This window comes from Cajanus cajan, chromosome 9, assembly GCF_000230855.2.
Source record: "Cajanus cajan strain Asha chromosome 9, NIPB_CcT2T_4, whole genome shotgun sequence".
Lineage (NCBI taxonomy): Eukaryota > Viridiplantae > Streptophyta > Magnoliopsida > Fabales > Fabaceae > Cajanus > Cajanus cajan.
Window position 1 is genome coordinate 55,814,148 of NC_138525.1, and position 12,926 is coordinate 55,827,073.

Here is a 12,926-nt window from a genome sequence, read left to right on the forward strand (position 1 = left end):
ATTTTTCACTTTCTATCACCCTACCTCCAGGGGAGCCGCTAAGGGCCAGCGTAGAGACCAGAGAGGAGAACAAAGAGAAATTGAGGGTTTTGCTCTCCTTCTCCTAATAGCCACTGCGACCATGACAGGTGTTTAATTAGATCAAATTAGTTACAAGTAAAAAATTAATATTCTCATCGATTATTCATATAAAGCGTACTATTTTATGTTTTTCATTTGTCTTATGAAATTTCGGTTAATAATTCTACTCATTTCTTTTTTCTCTTTTTTTTTTTATACACATATATACTATCTCGCATAATTGTGTAGTCAGTAAATGATATATTTGTAATTTGATGCGAAAAGATAGAAAATAATTAGGATGCAACTTGATTTGAGTGAAAAAAAAAAAAGAGTTAAAATTTGAAGTTTTATTGAAAAAGTTGTTTATGGAAAGTTGTATATAAATAAGGAAGACATTTTTTCAAACAAAATTTCAAGTTAGAGTAATGTAATTATTTTAAATACAAATATTAATTAAAGTTGTAAATTTGGACTCGATTGACCCATAAATAAAGTCACACTGAATCTTTACAAAAATGACTTAAATAAAATAAAGTCATTTTGATATATCCTATTAAGTTCCACATGTCAAATGGACTTAAGTCATTTGTGGTGGTTTATTTAAACTTAATTTTATGTCATTTTTCATTAATAAACATTATAGCATTTCTTTATTATTTGTTTCAAATGTTGAATGTTCTATACTTGGCATGATAGACTTGGAAATGTTAGCTTCAAATCTACTAAAAGAATACTCTTGATTTTATTCCTAAATTTTTTTAGTGAATTGAAATAAAAATGTGAAGTTTGTGTTCAAGCTAAACAACCTCGAAAATCTTTTCAAAATTTTGTTCAAAAGGAAACTTGTTTGCTTAAACTCATTCATAGTAATATATGTTATAGCAATGGTGTGATTACTCATGGTGGAAAGAAACATTTTATTACCTTTATTAATGACTTCTCAAAATATTGTTGTGTATTTGATAATTCATAAAAGTGAGTTATTTGATAAATTCAAAGTTTATAAAGTAGAGGTTGGAAATCAATTAGAAAGGAAAATTCAAAATTTTCATTATGATAAAGGGAGAATATATTCTTCTAATGAAATGGGTGAATTTTTTTAATCATATGATATTATTCATGAAATTATTCCACCCTATGTTCCTCAATCTAATGAAATTGTTGAAAGAAAAAATCGTACTTTGTTAGACATGATAAATGTTATGCTTATAAGTATTAGTCTACCTAATATATAATTTGTGAGTTTACTAAATGTCATATTTTGAATAGAATGTTAAGTGAGACAAAACAATTTCTAGTAAAGTTTTGAATGAAACAAATATAATACATATTGTTATTTCTAACATGTATGTTAGTGTTTCAGAAAAACATAAGTACAGGCAAACAGAGCATGTGTCATTTCTTATACTAGAACCAAGATAAAAGAAGAAAAGTTTCAAGCATCAGACGGAAAGGTCAAACGAAGCCAAGTCTAGCACAAGAAAAAAAATGATCAAGCTCCAGACGAAGCACATTCAAGAACGAGAAAAAGTTCATACAGACCACAAACGAAAATTCTTCAAGTACCAGACGAAGATTAGTCAAGACAAAGCACAACAAAAGGATCAGACAAAGCAAAGTCAAATGCAAGATGAAATACGACATGAGCACCAGAAGATGTTGGATCAAATATCAGATGTAGGTGTGTCAAGCACAACATAAAGCGTAACATAAGGATTCAGACCAAGGCTGGTCAAGAATCAGACAAAAGTCAACTACATATCATACGAAGGACAACACAGACTAAAAAGCATTATAGACAAAAATGAAGTTTGTCCATCTATAATATTGACCAAACCAAAGGAAGTCAAAGCATTAATGACAAATGCTCAGACGAAGATCAAGTCTTGAGATACACATGGACTACCAGACGCAGACGAAGACTATCATGCAAGCATATGAAGAATCAAGTCTCAAGGGACAATTCAGGCATCGTCTACAATCATACAAGAGCTCTCAATATGATCGCGTGCTAAAAGGAACAAAAGAAGAAGAAGAAATGCAAGCCTAAAAATCAAAGCATGTGTATGTCAGAAAAAGTACATTACCTTAAAGGTAAAGACAACGCCTCTGCAGCTACGATGACCGAAAAAAGGACAAGAAATACCTAGGTCACAGTTAAAGTCAAACACTGTAGCTAACAAAAACGTAGAAGACTTCACGCAATATTTATAAATAGGAAGTAATATTTAATGCAAAATCAAGTGCATTAAATGAGAAATTGAACTAGTCATGAACGACTACCTTCTGCTTCAAGGACACTTGCAACGGACAGATCTTATAGAGGCCATAAATATGTCATGACTCCAAACTTGGAAAGGCTGGCAAAGAGTGATTCCAAGCCCAAGAAGCAACGAAACCATAGACAGAGCATACATAGTCAAATGTACATTATTGTATTTATCTCTATAGATTAAGGAATTCTAAGTGTAACTTAGGAACATAAACCTTAGTGAGTATAGTAAATTTTTGTATCCTTTCTGTGAGAGTAAACCACACACTTAAAACAAATTATCTATCATTTGTAAATCTTGAAGAGGCTAGGGAAAGAATACTTGTATAAGCCTGGAGAGGCTTGTCAAAGAATCCTCACTAAGACCCTGAAGAGGCTGAACAAAGAATACTAGCGCTAATGAGTGAAGTTAGCGGGCCAAGAGTGGTCGATAATCCTCACTAAGAGCCTGAAGAGGTTGAACAACGAATACTAGCGCTAATGAGTGAAGTTAGCGGGCCAGGAGTGGTCAATAATCCTCATTGAGAGCCTAAAGAGGCTGAACAAAGAATACTAGCGCTAATGAGTGAAGTTAGCGGGCTAAAAGTGGTCGATAATACTCACTAAGAGTCTGAAGGGGCTAAACAAAGAATACTAATGCTAATGAGTGAAGTTAATGAACCAGGAGTGATTGATAATACTCGGGAACCAGGAGTGGTTGAGAATACTCACTAAGAGTCTGAAGAGGCTGAACAAAGAATACTAGCACTAACGAGTGAAGTTAGCGGGCTAGAAGTGGTCGACAATACTTGACAAACCAGAAGTGATGATAATACTTGTACTTAATTGAAAATCTAGTGGAACCCTTCAATTGAAGGAGACTGGACGTAGCTCAGTCTGAGTGAATCAATATAAAACTCTTTGCACTGTTTTACTTTTCCTAGACGCAAATTTATTTATTTGGTATTTCATACACTACTAGAAAAGTTTCATTTTTCTGCAAATTTTCTTGCAAAAAAATATTCGTAGAAAGTTTTTGCAAAATTTCATGCAAAAAAATATTCACAGAAATTTTTTGCAAATATTCCTACAAAAAAAATATTCGCAGAAATTTTTTGCCAATTTTCTTGCAAAAAATAATTTATAGATATTTCTTACAAATTTTGCTACAATTTTAATAATCATGGAAAAAAAATTCCATGGTAAAAATTTGCAGAAAATATTGTAAGAATATTATTTTTTTTCTTGCAGATTTTATTGCAAAAATAAATTCGCAAGTAATGTTTACTAAAGAGTAGAAAAATTTTGTAGGTAACTTTTCCTGCGGATTTTCCTGCAAATTTTAATTCGCAGGAAAAATAAAAAAATATATTTAAATTCATAAGTTTAATATTTTAAAAAATCTTCAAGTTCCACGTCAATTGAAAATAAAATAATTAAAGAGTATATAAGTTGGGATAACACTTACCTTACAAGTTGAATTGTATGGTTGAGTGTTAGGCTTATAATCTACAATCTTAGAATTTAAAAGATTATGTATGAGGCATGAAAATAAAAGATTATGAATTCTTAAAATATATAATTTTATAGTAATTTTTTTAAATTTTTTCGTAACAAATATTCCTGCAAAATTTCTTGTAAAAAAATTTGCAGGAAAGTTTCTTGCAAATTTTTTTCCTAGGAATTTTTTTTTGCAGGAAAATTTCCTACAAATTTTAAAATTTGCAAAAATATATTATCCATGAAGGTATTACCTGCAAATAAAATTTCGCAGAAAAATTTGTAGGAGCAACGTTTCTTGCAAATTTTTATGAAAAATTCACAGGAAAAGTCGCATGTAATAAGAGAAATTCTAGTAGTGATATTGAAAATCTTACTCACCGCTTATTTCACACTACAACATCTTTCAGACGGAAAACATCTCTTGTTTAACTTATTATTGCAAGGAACACTCTCGTGCAAACAATAAAACTTGCAGACGCAAATCTGTTTTAAAAAGTTATATTAAAAATAAACGTGAGATTCATCTTAAGTTTGAAAACGTCAGTATGAAATATGAAAAAGCCTCTTATGCGAAAAGATTTTTTTTAACCTTCACACACATATTCAACCCCACTTCTATGTGTTTTTCCTCTAACTTCATAGAATGCCTTATAAAAATTTGTATAAAACCCCGTATGAAATTTGGAAAAATAGAAAATCAAATTTAAAATATCTCAAAGTGTGGGGTATCCCGCAAAGGTGAATATTCCTACTAATTAGAAAAAGGAAAATTGGTCCTAAGACTATTGATTGTGTTTTTCTTGGATATTCTTTATATAGTACTACTTATAGATTTTTAGTTATTAATTCTAGAGTTGCTAAAATTTCTAATAATATAATTATGGAATATAGAGATGTTATTTTTTTTTTGAAAATGTTTTTCCTTTGAAAATTAAATTATCTAAACCTATTTCTGATGTTTCTAGTTCTATTTTACCTTCTAGTAGTAATGTTAACAAGAACATTGCAACTAGAATAAGTAAAAGAATTATAAAAGCTAAAGATTTTGGTCCTAAATTTTATTATTTCTTACTTAAAGATGATCCTAAAACTTATAGTGAAACCATAAGATCTATTGATGCACCTTTTTGGAAAGAAGCCATTAATGATGAAATGGATTCTCTTAAAGTCAATAAAACTTGGTTTTTGACTAACCTTCCTCTTGGATGCAAAAGTATAGGGTGTAAATGGGTTTTTCAAAAAAAAATTAAGAACAAATTCTCAATGCATTATGATAGTCAAGTTGTTATTGTTAAAATTATCGACAAAAACTTTAATGAAAAAAGAAGACACTTGAGAATAAGACATAAGTTTATTAGAAATTTGACATCTCACAATGTTATTTCTATTGATTTTTTCAAGTCTAAAAATAATCTTGCGAATTTGCTCACAAAAGGATTGGCACGTCAACAAGTACTTGGATCATCAAGGGGAATTAGGCATGGCAACAGGGCGGGGTGAGGGAGGGTTTTATGTTCCCCACCCTCGTAGATTTAAACTACCCCCGTCTCGATACCTATTGAGGGTAAAATTTGGGTACCCATCCTTGTCCCCAACCCGCCCCACCCCCACCCTTGCTCCTGAACTTCTTTTTTCTTCTATTTTTAATAAATATGAAAAAATAAAAAAAGAAAAGAAAAGCAAGATAATACAAATTTTTACATATAAAGGTTTTTAATTTTGATTTATATATATAAATTTTTTTAATTATATTATTAAGCGAGGCAGTGGCAGGGGCGGGGACGGGGACGGGTACAGGGGCGGGGGCGGGGTAGGGCGAGTATTAACATTCTCGTCCCCACCCCAACCCCAATTTTATCAATCGGGAAAAGCCCAAACTCAAACCCGAACTCAATAAACATGGATTTTTTCCATCCAAATTAACGCGGGTTCGAGCAGGTACCCACGAGACTGGGTTAGATTGTCATGTCTAAGGGGAATGAAACTAAAGCCCATCAACTAGTTGCAACAATGGACACCCCATCTCCAAATAAATGGCGATCCCATAAATGGAGTTTAATGGATAATAATGAATTTGCTTATTGACTAAAGTACACCATTATAATTTACAAAATTATTGGATGTTTCATTCATATGGTGGGGTTTATTATAAATTATATTGTGACAATAATAAGGTTTAGGTATTTAAATATGAGTAATCATTCATACACTGCCAGTTTAAAGTTTTTTACACAGCAACTAATCATATATTTTAAAGTTGCTTATTTTATTATTATTTCATTAAATAAACAACTAACATGACACTATTAAAAGATATCATCGGTTGCCAGTGTAAAAAACTTTACACTGACAGTGTATAGGTGATTAACTCTTTAAATATTTATATTTATTGTGTTAAAATTGAAAATACCTCTTAATGAATCCAATGACAACTATTGTAGGGGTGAGTGTTGTAATGACCCGTCGTGGCCGTCACACTACAAAACAACACTCACACACTACTGAAATATACATACTAAAATAGTATTATAAAATATTTACAACACAAGTTGCTAATCAAGCAACCAACATCAATCAATTATATACAACAAAGTATACTACTATAAGGTATCTACAAAAAAATCTATCTATCTCCAGGTACCTCCTGTGGCCTCTTGTAGCTATCTCCCAGCCTATCCCTGCCCTACTCCCATACCAACGTATGATCATCGCAGTCCAAACCACATGGAAACATGCAAGGGTAAGCTAAAGACAATAAACAACTCATAAATATTAAATATAAAACACAACTCTAAGATCATCTTCACATCTGACACAAAAGATAAACAACACTCATACAATATATATATATATATATATATATATATATATATATATCTTAACATCATATCAACTTAATTCCACATATCTATGCTGTATCAACACCTCTCAACAAGTACATGTTTAAAATAACTTACAATATAAAAACACTATCATCATCCTCAACAGGATCAACATACAACACAATCACAACATACATCACAATGACAAATTAACAACATAATACCATAGATACAACTTTTATCAACAACAAATCAACTCATCAACAACTTATGCGTCGTTACACATTTTAACTCGGAGATCTCTAACAACTGAGGTTGAGCAGTCTAGGTGGCATAAACCCTACCGAATCCAACGTTTGATCGATCTCAATCAGGTTAGGTATAGTACAACGTTAGGAACTCCGAAGAGAACTAGGTATAGACAACAATAGGCGATTTCTCAGGTGTGCCACTTAGACTTGGAGGTCCAGTACCACTGTCAGGACAGAAGGGTTTGGGTATGAGCCTACCACTGCCTTGGCTAGCTTCACCAATCCACATGTGGAGTTAGCCCACCCACTGTCCTCCAAGTACCACGCACCCTCTAGTACCTAGTCAAACACTATATCTCTAACTAGATACCTTATTCAAATTGGTCATTCAACCATGACATGGATCGACTATTTCCATGTCGCCCACACAGTACTAAGGAATTCAACTTTAAAATAACTTTCAACTTTAAAACAACTTTTAACTTTTAAAACAACTTTCAACTTATCACCTTAGTACTATGTATCTCAACATCTGGCCGCTTGTAATCAGTATAGCTCGGTCTGGCCCCTATACCGTGGTCGCTTTATACACGTGTGCCTCGACCTTGCCCACACACGGGATCAACTAAGTCCTAGAGGAGAACAACACAACGTCCACTCCAAGGGACAACTTCCCAAGGAGGGTTTTCAACAAATTGGGCTCTCAGAGCACCACAACTATCTCAATCCGCACAATGGGATGAGCAACTTCGAAAACATCTCCTCTAGTCCTAGTGATCAACAACTTATCATCACAGCTTAATCAACTTACAACTTAAACAACATGGTATATCAGCACAACAACTCATCAACGTTATTTGACAACACATTTTAACAACACAACATCTCATTTCAATTTTAAACAACACAATCAACTCAATCATCATAAAGTAATATCTTTTCAACAAATGGCACAACATACAACTTTATACTCAACATGCATCTCTTCATTTTGCTTTCTACTTATCATACATCTCAATGTAATTATACAACTTCTTATTCAATTATACAACTATGCAACTTTAATAATTTTAACAACATGCAAACAACTTAATTAAACAACTATAGTCATTACAATATCTGCTTAAGGCAACTTAACAACTTTAAACAACTTTAAACAACTTCAACAATATCATAAATCAACACTTGTAAATAACTTCACAACTTAACTACAACATGCATTTCTAATAACTCATTAATAAATATTTAATCATATATTAGTAACACAATATTTTCATCACATAACACAACTCATACTAATCAACCTAAGCACCCAAATGAGTTCTCAACTCACATACAACCAACAACTTTACAAATCTAGCTTCCCTTACCTGAAGATTGGCTCATAATAGCTAAGAAGCGGAATTCCCTTTTTGAAGCTCAACCCGGAACTTCAATCCTTCAAAAATAAGCTTTCTAGTCCAGAGCCCTTCTCTCTAGAACTTCTCTCTAAAACATCCTTCTTCTTCAACTGCCCACAACCTCCATTTATAGACATTCTGGAGTGGCTAGAACAGCCTGTATCGAATCCGGAACGGCCCGTTCTGCACCCCTTCATCATGTGCAAAAATCACATGCAGAACGACCCGTTTTAAAATCAGAACGGCCCGTACTCCCCTCCAGAATAACCCGTTCTCCATCCAGAATGGCCCGTTCTCCAACCAGAACGGCCCATTCTCCCTCCAGAACGGCCCGTTCTCAACAACGATTTACAGGTCAATTTAATAGCTTGGAACGACCCATTCCAGATTGGGAACAGCCCGTTCTGGGCTACTAAATCACCTATATTGGACTTTCTAAAACAACTTGCTACGTTACAAGTGTCATAGACCACCCTCGGAAGGGTTCACTTAGTGAGTGTGATGGTACACTACAAGAAAATTACGAATTAGAGAGGGAACGATTCTTCGCAAATCCCTTGCTAAACAAAATGGCGAGGGACTAGCGAGGGATTTACGAAGGACTATTCCCTCGCTAAATTCAAGTCGCTAATTGGCGACGGATACGTATCCCTCGCAATTCCCTCGCTACATTCCCTCGCTTTTCCCTCGCAAACAGCTTCGCTAGTCCATCACAAATTTCTGCCGCTAATTCATCGCTATTGCCTCACAAATGTAGAACCCAAATTACCTCGCTAATTGCATTTAATATTTCCCTCGCTGGTCCCTCGCTAATTAGCGAGCAAATAACTTGAGTTTATATCCCTCGCTAAATTCCCTCGCTAATTCGCGAAATTCTTGTAGTGGTAGGACCGCTACTGTGAGATATAAACAATTTCTAAGTGATGCTGACGAAACAAAATACATGTGCAAGGCCGTAACGCACTTCACTCATTAGAACTCAAATAAACACTTTAATTATATGTGTTATGATCTAAAATCTAGTTAAAAAGATGTGGCTCAAGACAATCATGTCTCTATATTTTCTCAAGTGGAAGTCGTATACACTAGGAATAAGGCTCAAACTCGAAAGGTTCCTTATACTAAAAATATAATATATTTTGCTCCATTAAAAATGTTTTAAGGTTTTTTTTTCATCTTCCATTGTTTTCTGTTACAGGTATCGTGAATATATTACAGATATTGTGGATACATATATTATGGTTATTATCTCCACTATCAATTAGGAATATGATTAGATTAGTTTCCATAATATTAGAGATTAGTATCTCTATCATTTATTATATTCACTCTATAAATAAGATTGGTATGTGTACAACAATACACACAATTCCTGAATTACAACATGGTATCAGAGCTCCAGATCTTGGGAGCTCTGTTTTTGCTGCAATAGTAGCCACCGCCGTCGCTATCCGGCCATTGTGGTTGCCCCCGTCACCGTAGGGGCCGTTGATAGGGCAAAAAGGTGCGCCCTCCTCCGGCAAACACAATGCTGGAAATCGCTCTAAGAAAGATGCCGCCACACGCCACCACCGTTGTTGGTGTGTGTAGCCCACGCGCCTAGCTCTGGCGAGACCCACTCGCCACCGCTTCCGGTCATTGCCTCCAGTCGTTGCCTCCGATTGTCACTTTCGGTCGCCAATTTTGACCACCGCTTCTGATAGTCGCCTCCAGTTGTCGCCTCTGATTGCCGCTTCTGGTCGCTGACTCCAACCGTCACTTTCTATAGCCACCTCCGGTCATTGCCTCCAAGCGCCGCTTTCGGTCGCCGCCTTCAACAGCCGCTTCCGGTCGCCCACTCTTACTGCCGCTTTTGATAGTCGCCTCCGATCGTTGCTTCCAGTCACTGACTCCGATTGCCACTTCAGGTGGTCGCCGACTCCGACCGCCACTTTCGGTCGCCCACTCCGACCGCCGCTTTCGATAGCCGCCTCTGATCGCCGCTTTCAGTTGCCACCTCTGATCGTTGCCTCCGGCCGCCTCCGGTGACTAGTTAGTATATGTGTTCACAAAATCGCTTAAAGGACCTCAGATTGATTACATTTGTAACAAGCTTGGTGCATATGATATATATGCTCTAGCTTGAGGGGGAGTGTTATAGATATTGTGAATATATTACAGATATTATGGATACATATATTACGGTTATTATCCTTACTATCAATTAGGAATATGATTAGATTAGTTTCCATAATATTAGAGATTAATATCTCTATCATTTATTGTATTAATAAGATTGGTATGTGTACAACAATACACACAATTCCTGAATCACAATATTTTCCATATTTAAATCTTAAATTAATGAGGGAATGTTAGAAATTAATATTATAATTTAATATTTGAATATATATATATATATAATTTTATTTTTGTTTAAATTTTTATTGTGTCCATGTTCATTTCATTTGACCTAGAATATTTTTTTCTCTTTTGGTTTTAAAATGCTATCCATTAGTGATTTAACGGATATTGCGGCAATAACTTATGATGTTTTGTTTTTAATGTTATTAAATTTTAGTTGTTGCACGTTAGCAACATTTTGCTTTGCGCAATTGCATTCTTTTTATTTGTGTTCCGTTTAGAATAACGTGGAGTGTATCTTTATAAATATTTGTGTCGGAAGAAAAATACGAAGATCCATTATGTTCACTCATTTTTCTACTTAAAAATTACTTTTACTACCAAATATATTTAGAGTGATGTTTTTTGATTTGGGAGTTTTTTTACTGCATTCCAACAATTTAACGGCTTAACATATTTTAAAAGAAGAGTGTACTATAAATATTAATTACTAATACAGTGATGACATTTTTTCTCTAAAGATAATGCTCTGCATGCTTCAACTCAGGTTATTCTATTTTTTTATTTTATTTAATTTATTCTTTATATTTAATTAGTTATTACTGATTGTTCTATTTTTAATTTAAATACATTTATTATATTATTGATATTGACTTTTTTAATAAATTTAATTATTTATTTGTGCTCTATTAATATATTTTCCAACATCAAGTCGTTTATAGCTTCAAAGCTCTTTGACACAGGCGTTTGGTGGGAGCCGATTATGTCTTGTGATTGATCCGGATAAAACTACCATGATTTACAAAACTTTTTTCTCCAAATATTTAACACATTTTTAGGACTTGAATTAGACTCAAAATCATTGAATAAACTAAGACAATATATGTTTATGGTTCATGTGCACAATGTTACTTTAAATTTAAGTAAAAAAAATAATATGTTGATGCTTAAAAAAATTAGACTTAATCGCACTTTTTTCTACTCATGTTTCATTATTTTTATAATTTTTGTCACTTAATTTTTTAAATTAGATATTTTATTACTCAATTTTAAAATTTTGTATATTTTATCACCTATTAATTGACTTAGTTGATCACTAATGTAACACATCAATTGCTAATGTATGATATTAACTATTGACGTAACACAATATATCATGTTATCATTTTATGATACATAGACAATTTAGGAGCTAACGTAACATGTCAATGGTTAACATGTCACAAAAATAACAAATATATTATGTTAGATATATCAATTAATGACTTCATGCGATTAATCAATGGAATGACAACATATGCAAACTTTTAAAAATAAAGAAACAAAATACACAATTTTAAAAATTAAATACCAAAATTTGTAAAATTATATAGGTATAAAAATATAATTAAGTCAATTTAGTTCCACTATTTTAAAAAAATTCTATTTGGTCCTTTAATCTTCAAAAAATGTTCAATGTTGTTTATCTATCCACATTGACACTAATTGAATATTTTTTTTAAAAATTAGAAAAACAAATTAAAAATTTTAGTAATAGTGAAAGCAAATTGAATATCTTAAAAGATAGTATGATCAGATTGAATAAAAATTTATCTAATATTATTTATTTAAATAAATTTAAATTTTTTTACTTAATAAAATCATAAGTGCAATAAATTAAATACTTGGAATTAAAAGAAATGATCACAAAATAAATGCGTTATCTAATAAAATAAGTTAAAAGAAAATTTAAATTTACTTGGACACACAAATGTTAAATAATTTTTTTTGTTCATTTTAATTTCTCTACTTATGAAATGTTTAATTTTGTATAAATATTTTTAAATAATTTAATTTAAACGATATTCAATATTATCCTTTTATCTAATTTTTTTTTATGTCATTAATATCAATTTGTATCAAAAGATAATATTGAACATTTTAAAAAATAAAGAATCAAATTAAACTATTTTAAATAATAGAATCAAATTTAATTTTAGAAATAAATAAAAAATAATTTAGTCTATTAAAAATAGTGAAACTGTCCCGCGTGTCTTAACCAATGTCATGGGTGTCTCTTTTGCACGGCTACAGTTTTTTTTCTTTGCTGAGTTTGTTTTCTTTACTCCTGAAAATAGAAAACCTAAACATTTTCCTGGCAAATCCCGCGTAGACCATTGGTAAATGTTAATATATTCTAATTTTTATTTTAAATTTGCCTTTTTTCTTTTTTTCAAGTACTTTTTCAACTTACACTACTTTAATGTAAACTCGTTGAAAAAGTTCACCCATTTGCTTCCATAACTAAAAACTA